An 11,989-nucleotide genomic window follows, 5' to 3' on the forward strand; every position below is an offset into this window, starting at 1 on the left:
CTGAAAAGGCCTTAGCCTAAAAGGGCTAGGGTCTCCCACTGCATTCTGGGTCATTTTCAGTCATCCTGATGAGTATCTGGCCATTGCACCCAGATGGCTCTGGAGGAGAAAGTGAGACTGGTGACCTTGCACAGTCCTCCCTCACTCAAATCAAAGTCAACTGCCAGTCATGTCATCATTTCCCTGATGCCATGGTCCTCTTCAAACACAAAGGACAAACACAACAACAGTATCTTTTAGTCACTAAGCCTCCAGTCTGATGATGACTTTATTCTCTGAATCTTCTTTTGCACTCCTGCTGAGCTCAGGGATTATTTCTGCAACAGCACAGGGTGTTAAATGTTTAATAGGTGTGAATATAAACTTTTAAGTTTAATTTGCAATATTAACACAGTCTAGACAATCAACAGAACATTAAATCAAACCCTGATTATTAGTAGTTGTAGATATCTGAGGTATAAATATTTGCTCCCACTGAAAATTTAACAATGGGCTTTCACAAGCCAGTTAGAGCTGGCTCCAGTACATGCCTTGAAATGGGCCTTCAAGCCACAAAATGGGCATAATAATACCTTATATTTGTACAGATTTCACAGTTTTCAAAGCACATAATGAAACAAATATCCATGGAAGATTTATTCGCAGAAATGAAAACTTGGAAACCATCTATTAAAACATGGGCATTGCAACATTAAGTAAACAATTTAAAATGTTTATCCAAAAGAAAAGATTTTTAACTTCCATATGATTTGCCTACATGAAACTAAAGTCTGTGCAAATTTGGTGAATTATTTTCTTCATGGTTCTCAGTTTCCAAAGAGTTCTAACTTAAAACCCTGAGTTACAATTTAGATCCTGAGTTTTCAGTATTTTAGACTGAAGATAAATGTCATAGAATGAGAGACAAAAGGAAATTTGAAAGCTAATGAAAGGTCATCACATTAACTTGAAAAGAGCTCTGGATTTGGCTTTACAAGACCTTCAAATATGTCCTCTACTACTTTGTACCTATGTGGCCTTGAACAAATCACTTAATTCTCTGAATCTCAGTTTCCTCATCTGTAAAATGGCAAAATTGGCTTTCTGATATCTTAAGACCACTTCTAGCCTTGATTCTATGAAACTATCTAATCTCACTCCTTTGATTTATAGAAACCAAGGCTCACCTAGAAAGCTAGTGGCAAAGCCAGGGCTAGAACCTTTTATAAAAGAACAATGTTGTGGCTAAGAATACTGGCTAGGTAGTCAAGACCACATCACACAGTTCATTTGCAAGATCGTTTTATTTATCAACTAACTACTTCAGTATATGAAGAAGCCTGGCAGGGTAATGCAAATGCAAATTCAGCAAACATTTTTAAAAGGTTACTATAGGCATAGCCTTATGCTATGTACAAATGAACTTTTAAAAGATGTATAACTCAAAATCAGGGAGTTGTGAGAGCCTGAGAACCATTTGATTCCCGGAGTACTTTTTTTTTTAAACCCAACAATGTATTGTCTCAGTACTTTAGATGATTATTATCAAAATGATTGAGGAAATGTATTCTAAATAGTAGTTTTTAAATGTATTTCAAATACTTGAGCTCCTGCTGAGCTCAATAGTTTATAATACTCAATGCTTACTAATATAATAGTACTATTTTAAAATATATTTTTAAATAATATATTATCTGATTAATATTTGCACCCTATTCTGGGAACTCTTGGTTTGCTTTTTGTTTTTATGTAGTTCATTTTCTGGTTCTCAACGCAAAGGTTCTTTCCCAATGCTAGAAAAAATGTTTCTCTTTTTAAAAACAAACAAAATGTATCACCTAACCTCCAGTTTCGCAAAAGGCAAAAAAACAAACAAACATAAAAACACTTCAAGATTTCAAATTGGTTAAATCACTCTGTCCTTTTTATTTTTATATTTTGAACACAAAATTTTACTGTGAAAGATGAACTTTTCTTGTACTGCCCCAAAACTGAATTTCACACCCAGAAAGAGGACCCCAGTGGGCCTTGAGAGATGAATAGCTTGTGATAAAGATTTGATGACCTGTAGGAAATCATGACTGTACTACTTTTTATAAAAACTACCTAGATTTTCTCAGGGCATTTAAAAACATAGGATGAAGACAATGTCAACCAGGAGTAAATAATTTATTTTACTAGACTACAACTTACTTGAGGGCAGGGACTTAATCTCACTCAACTCTCTCTGTGTTCTACTCTACCTTATTTAGTTGAAATCTTTGCATACTGAATAAGTTGAATAAACACTGAATATATGTTTACTGAGTGGAACTGAATTTTCTATGACTGATTTGAATTCTGGTAGCCCTACTGGATGTAAAAATTCAGAGCCACCCTAAATAAACCAAGTGTTTAGGGAATACCGGACTAAAATGGATAAATGGCATAGATATTTTTCCCTTCACCTCCTGTAGGTTTCACAGTTTCAGAATAAGGTGACATCAGTGTGAAACTTCAACCCTTCTTAAGCTTCCAAAAAGATGTCTCCTTATTTAGAGATTAGATTCTCCTCCTTCCTTTGTTTTGCATTAGATTTTGTTTCTTTTCTCTTTTTTGGGGAAGGCCAGCTCACTATTTTTAAAAGGTGATGGACCATGTCAGGATTTAGAAAGTGAAAGGAAAGAGATTGGTTTGGATTTTCTCTCTCTCTTTGTGTGCTCTAAAGCTCAATAAACTTAACTATGGTGACTTCAGGTACAAGGGTAGGGAAGGCTTTTGTAGTCTTAGAAAACCTAGGTTTCAGTTGAATTATAGAGGTAGACAGGAGATAGGAAAAAAGTTCAAATGGTACTTTAACCACTTTTCATGTCAATGGCTATCTATCAGACATACTCTAGTATTGTAAGAATTGGCATTTTTAAGTAGCAATAAAAAAATTTTTTTCCAGAAACACAATGTAAGAGTTATCAAGAAAAAGCATGTGCTTGTAATGAAGACTGTGCTGTATGCAGTTTACATTCAAGTTCATGGATTTTTCTGAATATTGAATATATTACCAAAGTGGTAATAAAACTGCATGTGAAAAAAAATCAGTTCAAACTCCCCTAATCATCTGACTGATACTAATATTGCTATATCCCCAAGCAAATTTCAGAATATTGATTCAACAATACAATGCAGATTCATTGGTACTTTATTATTTAATTAAATTCTTTGGTTCTGATATCACCTTCATTTAAAGTAATTTACAAAATACTAGTCATATCAAATTATCATAAACCAAGAGGATTTTATCATATTCATAACCATATGGATATATGCAAGATTTATCAAGGGTTTATACTTATACATAGGAATAGGGAGTGTAGGAAGGAGGCTGCTGAACTTAATATATAATACTAAGCAAGAGCTAAGTGTCAGTTCTGATGAACATGTGTCTGAGTACAGCTCAGGGAAATGCTGTTGCTTTTACCTTAAGATTTTTTTTTTAAAATGTGTCATTTTAAAGGTCTATTTAAAAGATGTCTTAGAGTTTCTGTTCATTTTTTGCCAATCTTTTAAAATCTATTCTTAGCTTTACCTAAAGGTGTTTCTAGTTTGTTTTAAAGCAAAGATTTAACACTCTACTTAAATAATTATGGCTTTCAAAGTTTTTTAGCTGCCTATTGAAAACCAAACTGAGAGAAGGCAACTTCCAGATCCCCAAATCAAACATCATAGTCATTTCTTTTCTTTTCCAGGTGTTGATTTTTTTTCTACTTTATTTCACCCCATCAAAAAATTTATACCAGAAAGCTCAATGGCAGTTCAGGGGTTAAAATATTTTCTTCATCAACCTTTGAAACTTCAACCAGTTTACCATCTGGGGAACCCAGGGGGGTTGGTGAAGGATACTAATGGATGTTAGGGGATTTAACCAACTTGAATTTATAGCAGTCTGATGTTCCATTCACCTTTTCCAGAAAGTTATTTTGGGCCGTTTATTCCTGAGTATTTAACCGAAGGCTTCATTTTCTGCCAAAGTTGAGCATGAAAGAGATGAGGGAGAAAAAAAGAATGTTATTAGGTGCATTAGAAACAGAATACATCAATTTCAGGAGTAAGATATTACCTTTATTTGAAATTATTTAAGGAGTGATTGAATATGTCATGGCAACACCACACATGTACTGTGATTACTTTCCAACTTGTAGAAATAAATAGCATAAAATAATCCATTATCCCATGGCTAGTGTATGTTCCTTCTCTCTAAGTTTTTTTTCTTTTTTTTTTTTTTGGTACATCTATAGAAGATAAGTTAATGATCTACATAAAATCACAGGACTCCACTCTGTCACACAAACTAACCACAGTTCAAGTAAAAGCTGTGGTAGACAATTGTTAGTATAGATGGGAGATAGTAATCATCTATTGTAAATCTACTTCCACGATGGATCAAAAACATTCATATTGTAATAATGCTCCCATAATTTTTTATCTTTTGCGAAGCAATGTAAATTTTGTTTTAAAATAACACATGTAGTGTAATGACTCCAGTACCTGCTGCTAATTAAAAAAAATTTTTTTTTTCAACAGTCCAGGAACGATTTAGGTTATCAAGGATTGGAAATATTTTTTTGACTTTTCTGAATAATCTATGATGCCTTATGTTTCTCATAGCCAGACTTCCCCATAACCCTGGTTCTTGACACTAATTTGTATAAATATTTAAATACATGCAATCATTAGCCAAAAAGTCCCATTTTGCCTCCAAGTCAACCTCTTTCTATAACCTAGACTTACTCTTTGCATTTTAAAATGGTTCCTGTTGTGTATGCAATGAATGTTACTATAACTATGTCTTTTTTCAAACAATGCACCCTTTCTTGCTTTCTTACAGAAACAACTGCTTTAACAATAATACTTTCTACTTGCAAACTTTCTTAATGTATGCTTAAAATAACTCACATCCTCCTATAACTTGCAAGTTTGTTGGCTCATTAATACAGCACTTAACAGAGAAGGTTCACTACATATTGATCTAATTAAATGTTTTTGAATCAGGACAACAATAATAATGGGATTAATTATTGTAATTTGTGCGGCAGAAGTATATACATAAATAGGTAATCTTTATTTTTCAATATAGCTGGTAGAAAATGAATTTCAGACATTAGGACCTGAGAGACCCAAGAGCTACAGCTGCTGAGTTAGTGTCCCTCCCATAGTTCTGGCCAGCAGCCCTGACATCTCTGCACAAAGTAATCACAGATCACAGCATTTAATCACTGAAAACAAGCACTCCAGAGGACAGCAGTGTCAATATCCCACTCTCTCATTATCTGTTTGGATTGCACATCCACACTGTCAGATAAACAGAGTGGAAAATTAAGATTAAAAATATGGTAATTTCATTTCAGGCAGCAGGCACCACTCACTGCCCCTATTATGCTATTGATTACCTCTGAATTCAATTTTTCTTTCAATGCAAACTTTAATCTGTTTGCTACCCAGCAATTCAACTCCCCAAGGGCTATTTGAGAGTAAGTAACCATTTAATCTGATGCTAACTGAAAAATCACCGTCCTTAATGAATTGTGTAAATCATTCAGCTCTAAAGCACCTTTGACTTCTATTTCATTTTTTATTTTCTACTCAATATAGGAAAGGATCGGCGTGTGAATAATTACAAAGTAGCAAGTATTTTTACATAGAGCAAATATGATAAAAACCCTATTATAGTGGGGCATGTGTAATGAACAGTACTTTTTAATTTCAAAATAGCTATTCATTAAAAAAGAATGGAAGATTAAAAAGAGAGGCTCAAAGCTCAAGGTAAAAGTTGATAGACATTGTAATTACATGGTTAATTTCAAAGATTTATATGCTGTTATGATTTAAAAGGAATTTTTATGACCTGACATTTTCATTTGAGAAGATTTTTTATTTAAAATTAATCTTCTAGCTCCTATTCTTAATTATTTCTTGGCAAGCGATAAATGGGAATACAAAAAAAATGCCCTATATCAAATTTTAAGCAGAATAAATGCATGCGAATTTTCGAAGAGCAATAAAGTGGTCTTACTCATTTGAATTGCTTTACATTGAAATCCCCAGTTAAAGGAATTTCTTTGTGTGAGATGGAAATTATTGGCACATTTAAGGAGCCAGCAATCTTGCTGCAATGCAGTGTTTATGGCATTTTAAAAATATAATACTGGGGGAGGTTTTTTGCTGTGATTATTGGATTGTCTTTCAAGTTGCTGTTACTTTTCAACAGGTCTCTTTCTCTCCCCATCCCAGACCTTGACACACTTCTTAGAATGGGGATGGGGTTTGGGGGGGTGGGGGTCCGGTGGAAACACTTCCTATTTTCACCTACCCAGGTCATCAACAATAGAGGCCAAGAAAGGCGAGAGGTTACTCAGGTTAGAAAAGCAGCTCCAAGTCTCCTTGGCAATTAGGGTTTCAGCAGCCACTTCTAGGAGTGAGAGTGTGAAGCAGCCTGGGGCACGGAGCCCCAGGCAGCTGCAGCCGGGCGCCCAAGGCCAGGGCTGCGGTGAGGGTCGCTGCGCTGCCTTGTTTGTGTTTGTCTCAGCTTTCTGGAGGCAGGGTGGGATGGGAGCAGAGATCTCTGTTATTTAGCCGCTTGCTTACAGACATTTTCACTCCAGACTGATGACATTGCCTTTTCGCATTGTTCAGTCGAAGAAAGTGTAGGGTTGTGGTGAAAACAGCCCGGGACCCCTCTAATTACTTTTCCTAATAGGCACTTGGCAGGAGAGATCAGGCAGCGCCCCACCCATCCCCCCCTTAACCCCCACCTCCCCACAACACTCTGTCCCGCCCGCTTAGGATCTGGGCTCCACGCTGCCCACCGCCTTTCCTCCCCTCCCCGCGCTCCCCACTCTTCTTCCCCACCCCCCACCCCCAGTCCCCAGCCCCGCTGTGGCTGCAGCAGCTGCCGGCCCGGGTGGGTGATTACTCAGCAGAGGGGCGAGCAGGAGAGGGGTAAAGGGAAAGGAAGAAAAGCGGGGCGCACCTATCCAGACAGTATCGCCTGATCTCCTCTCCTCTTCTTTCCTCTATTCTCTTATCTCTTCTCCTTCCCACTATCCTGCAGTTTACTTCGGGCTGTCATGCCTTCTTTTGGGTCTTTTGAGTACCACCACTAATTTCCCAGCTCCCTATCAACCCCTCCCCATCCCCCATCCCTTCCCCCACGGGGGGGGGGGGGTCAGGCCAAGGGCGCTTGTCTCGTACACACAACACAATGCGATACACAGCTTCAGCTGATGTTGATTCAAGGACTCGTCCTGGAGTTTGAAGAAGGCAAAAGAACATTTGCTCTTTTTCCCTCCTACATCCAAGTACGGAGACGGGGGCAGGACACATTGTCCCTCCTCTTCTTCCCATTCCGTTCCCTGACCCCTTCCCCTCTATTCCCACGTTAATGCAGAATTTAATGCATTAAATGCATCACCCCTCCACTTCCCCACCCGGACTTCGCCCCCTTCTCCCTCTCTCCGCCTCAGCACCTGGGGAGGAGGAGTACGTCTAGGCTGTTGCACCCGGGTGGGATTTGAGGAGACATCAGGAATGGGGGAGGGGAGGGCATGCAGCTCCCAGGGCGAGAGGACATACTTGTCCTTAGTAATTGGAGTGTACTCTCTCTCTCTCTCTCTCTCTCTCTCTCTCTCTCTCTCTCTCTCTCTCTCTCTCTCTCTCTCTCTCTCTCTCTCTCTCTCTCACACACACACTGACGCTGCTGTCTTTGGGGGGAGAGGGATTTTGGGGTTGCTAGCTCTTTCTACCTTCACCTTCTAAAGAGAAGCAAGGGAAGAAGAGCTGGGGATCCTAGTGGGGGGGGGGGTAGTGGAGCACTCCCAAAGCCTAGTTTTGCACAGCCAGACAGGTGGATGAGTAATACGGTTGATGTTTTCTTCTTCGGTGGCCCTTTGGCCTCACCTACTCAGTCTGGTTGCTGAGGACGCCTCCTGCAGTCGCGTTCCCGATTGTCCCGTGTTTAAAATTATTCTCTTGTGACATTCTGCATGTCGTGCATTTTCTATCGGTTGTCAAATTCAGCTGGAGCCCGCACGAGTATTTGCAAACAGCTAACGCTCTCTAGACATTTGCGTATCCCAGGACAAAGCTACTCCATTTACAGTAAAAATCCCCCTCCCTTTCGCCCAGATCATTCACTGCCGAATCTCATACCAATACAAAATTAACCTCAGGGAGAAAAAGAGCGCAGCAATTACACTAGCAGGAACTAAAGATCACTGCGATCATCGCCGGGGAAGTCAATTCAGCAGTTAGAACGCAGATTTTTGGAGATGGCCTTTTGTTGTAACTTTAAGAAACTTGAGAAGAGGGTACACAAAGCACAGGGTCTCCGTTCTGAGTCCCTGAGTGCAAGATACAAAAGTCAGTTGTGCAGGCCAAAAGCTGAAGGCTGAGATTGAAATTCTACACTGTACCCTACCCCTGTTCCGAAATACTGAACTAGTCAGGTCTGTTATTTCAGGTCAACAGTTCTGGCGACTGGGAGGCTGGTTCCTCCAGCAGTCCAGACACTTAAGAAACTTTTTGTCAGACTGCCCAACACCTTATATACAAAGCATAAGTAATAGTCAAATATTATTTTGCATAAGTAATAGTCAAATGTGAAAGGAGTTCATTTTTTTCCTTGGTGTGTCTAATTAGAAACATGGTAACTACCTTAATCCCTGAGTTATATGTCTTGTGTGCATTTTCTCCAAAGCACAACAGTGTCCTGTTCCTTTTGGTAATTTATAAACATGGCCAACCCATTTAATGAGAGTAAGATTTTAAAGATTTTTAAAAGTGGATTTTATTTTATTGCTAAGCCATGCTAGGTTACATAACAATATTTGACATATTTAAAATACAAGTCATTCCTCCAATTGGCCATGATAGTATTATTGAAATTGATTTGATCTATGACATCAGTAATTATCTTTGAAATCTACGAATGATTCAACTACCACGCATTGGATGTATATACAATGAAGGAAGCCATTCTTAGCTTAGCCATATAGCATCATAAATCCAAGTCAGTAATATATCCCTTAGCAGGTCAGAGAGTTAAAAATTCTGATGGATTTTGTGCTGTATGTATTTTGAATGTCTAGTCATTCCTAAGTTACATTGCTAAGTAGAAAAGATACCACTTTATTTTATTAACTTTTCCCAAATTACCCAAAGGCCAAGGTTCTGCTATTATGCATGAATTGGCATATTTTTCAGTTTTAAGTACTGCATTATAGGGGAACTTCAAAAAGCAAAGCAGTGATGATATTCCCTGGACTTTACTTTTTAAATGCCCAAGCCAACTTTTTTTTTTTAAACAATTGTTTTTTAAAAGTAAGTCTTTGCCTGAGGAAGATGTATTTCAGTAGGCTATGAGCACTGTTTGCAATTTTACTATCTGAAAACATATTAAAAAACAGATACATTTAGAAATGTATACATATGACAGGATATGCACATGGGTATTTAATAAATGTAAAACTTCATTTAAATATTAATTAGTGTGATACGTCTTAGAAAATATGACATTCAAATATGTGCCCATCATTCTGTTCTTCTATTCATTGGAGTATCAGAATACTGATGATCTCAGAGAATTAAAATAGACTTCAGGCCTTCATTCAAATATTTTAAAAATTTTTAATGGTTAAAACAAACATTTTTCCTATGTTAGGTACATAGGAAAGAGGGTACATTATTAGGAATACTAATGTGATTGAGAAGGAGAGTTTTATTCACCAGAATAGAGATTATATTTCTTTACTGTATATTCATTATACCAGAAAGAAAATAGAAATAAATCTATATATCGTACATATTTATTGCTGAGTGATTTTGTATCATCTTCTTATGTTTTGGGAAAATGGATTTGGGAAAATGGACAGAGTCCTCTTTATCGTATTAAGTGGTGCCATTTCTAATGTAACATCACAGTTTGTTTTTAAAACCACTCCACAGCAGTATCCTAGCAAAACACTTCTGACCCTTGTAGAAGCAGAGCAAGTCTAGAGCATCTATCAGCCACACAGACTGGGAAAAGATTAAAGGTACTATATAAGGGAAGGATTGTGTCATCGGCATTCAGCAGAAAAGGATTGGGGCCTTGTCAGGAGTCCATATAGGGGAGATTAGGAGCATATCAGGAACTCTGCAGAGGGAATCCAAGTACATTAAGGATCCCTAGAGGCAGAAGAAGCAGCAGCTGACTGAGCACCTTGTGCAGGGGACAGTGGTTGTGCACTGCCTGTCTATACCGAAAAAAAAATCAGGACCCTGTCTATGGTTAGTAAGATTGAGGTAGTTTCCCAACCTTTTGAATGGGAGCGGAAAAACCTATGAAGTTTCTACAAAGAAAATAACATTTCAAAGCTACATCTATAAATTAGGGGCATGCTCAGATCTTGACAGAGGAAAAGAAGGGTCCCATTAAGAGTGGCATAAAAGCAAAAAAGTGAAGTAACATCAGGTTTGAGGCATATAGTCTTCTGGAGGATAGGACATTAGTTCCTGTTGGTAGGGGATGCATAAAGTGCATTGATATCTATGAGCCAGCTTTGCTCTTTGGTATTCAGGAGGGGAGGGAATGAATTCGTGTGCTGCCCACCAAATAATTGTTTCAGTTTTGTATTCCCCAAAGAGTTCTCCAAGATCACCTGCTTTCTTACAAGGATTCAGGCAATTCACCCTGTTGTTGAGGTCAAAGGTGTAATGGTCAAGGGAGGTAGATAAACTAATAATGACTTTGAAATATATGAAGGCTTATTATGGACAAGATGTTACCCAGTAGTTTTTCATCCTATCAGAGGCAAGAGTCATAAGAAATGGGAAAAGTAAGAAACTTGGGCTAGACCTGGAGAACATTCTGAAAGGAGTTGGTCAAATCTCTAGCCATTTTTAAGCAATCTGAAATGGTTATGGTGCAATTAATTACCTAAAGGTTAGGTCCTGGACCAGATGACTTTTTCATTTAGTTTTTTTGCTTGTTTGTTTTTTTTTTTTTTAAGTAAATGGGTTGTTGTTGTTATTTTTTTCCTTGCTGTTATGCTTATCCAATGACACCTCTACCCCCAATAAGGGGCCTTCCATTGTAACAAAGTATAATTAAAATAAAACAAGCCAACACATTGTCACTATCTGACATTTACTATATTCTGCACTTGTAGTTTACCACTTGTCTACCAAGGGGAGGGTAACATATTTTACCAGTAGTATTCTAAAAGTCAAGATTGGTTATTCCATTGATCAAAATTCTGATGTTTTTCTTTTTTTAAAAAAGGTTGTTTTTATTATGAGCTTGACAAATATCAACAAACATTTTTTGCTTTTATTTTTCAGTGTTGTTGTCCTTTATCCTGTGATCACTGTGTAAGTTGATCTTTTGGTTCTGCTGATTTTACTTTGCATCATTTCAAACAAGTCTTTCTACATTTCTCTGAATTTATTGACTTTTTTTTCTTCTGACAATGCTGTACTAGATGGCTCAGTGAATAGAATTCTAGACCAGGAGTCAGGAAAACCTGAGTTCAAATTCAAACCTCAGACTATACTAGCTGTGTGACCCTGGGTAAGTCACTTGACCTGTGTTTGCTTCAGTTTCCTCTTCTGTAAAATGATGATAATGATAGCACCTACCTCACAAGGTTGTTGTGAGGATCAAATGAAATAAATAATTGTAAAGTGTTAAGCAAAGTGCCTGGCACATAGTAAACACTATATAAGTGTTAACTATTATTTTCTACCACAATTTGTTCAGCTATTTCCCAATGAATCAGCATCCACAAAAGTGCTACTGTAAATATATATATATATATATATATATATATATATATATATATATATATATGTTTTGTTTTGTTTTTTTTGCTTTTTGGAGGGCAATTGGGGTTAAGTGACTTGCCCAAAGTCACATGGCTAGTAAGTGTTAAATGTCTGAGGCCAGATTTGAACTCAGGTCCTCCTGACTCCAGGGCCAGTGCTATATTCACTGTGTCAC

General features: G+C 37.6%; 1 long non-coding RNA gene across 1 annotated transcript in view; it reads right to left on the reverse strand.

The window, feature by feature from the left end:
- Positions 1-3,216: 3,216 nt before the first annotated feature.
- Positions 3,217-11,989, reverse strand: part of LOC138145659 (uncharacterized) — a 49,121-nt gene continuing 40,348 nt past the window's right edge. The window contains exon 3 of the long non-coding RNA XR_011164280.1: positions 3,217-3,975. This is a non-coding gene — a long non-coding RNA (uncharacterized lncRNA). The remainder of the gene's footprint in view (positions 3,976-11,989) is intronic.

Source organism: Petaurus breviceps, unplaced genomic scaffold (genome assembly GCF_028583685.1).
Source record: "Petaurus breviceps papuanus isolate PSGF00001 unplaced genomic scaffold, PetGlider_PUasm1.0 90743, whole genome shotgun sequence".
NCBI classification, from domain to species: Eukaryota; Metazoa; Chordata; class Mammalia; order Diprotodontia; family Petauridae; genus Petaurus; species Petaurus breviceps.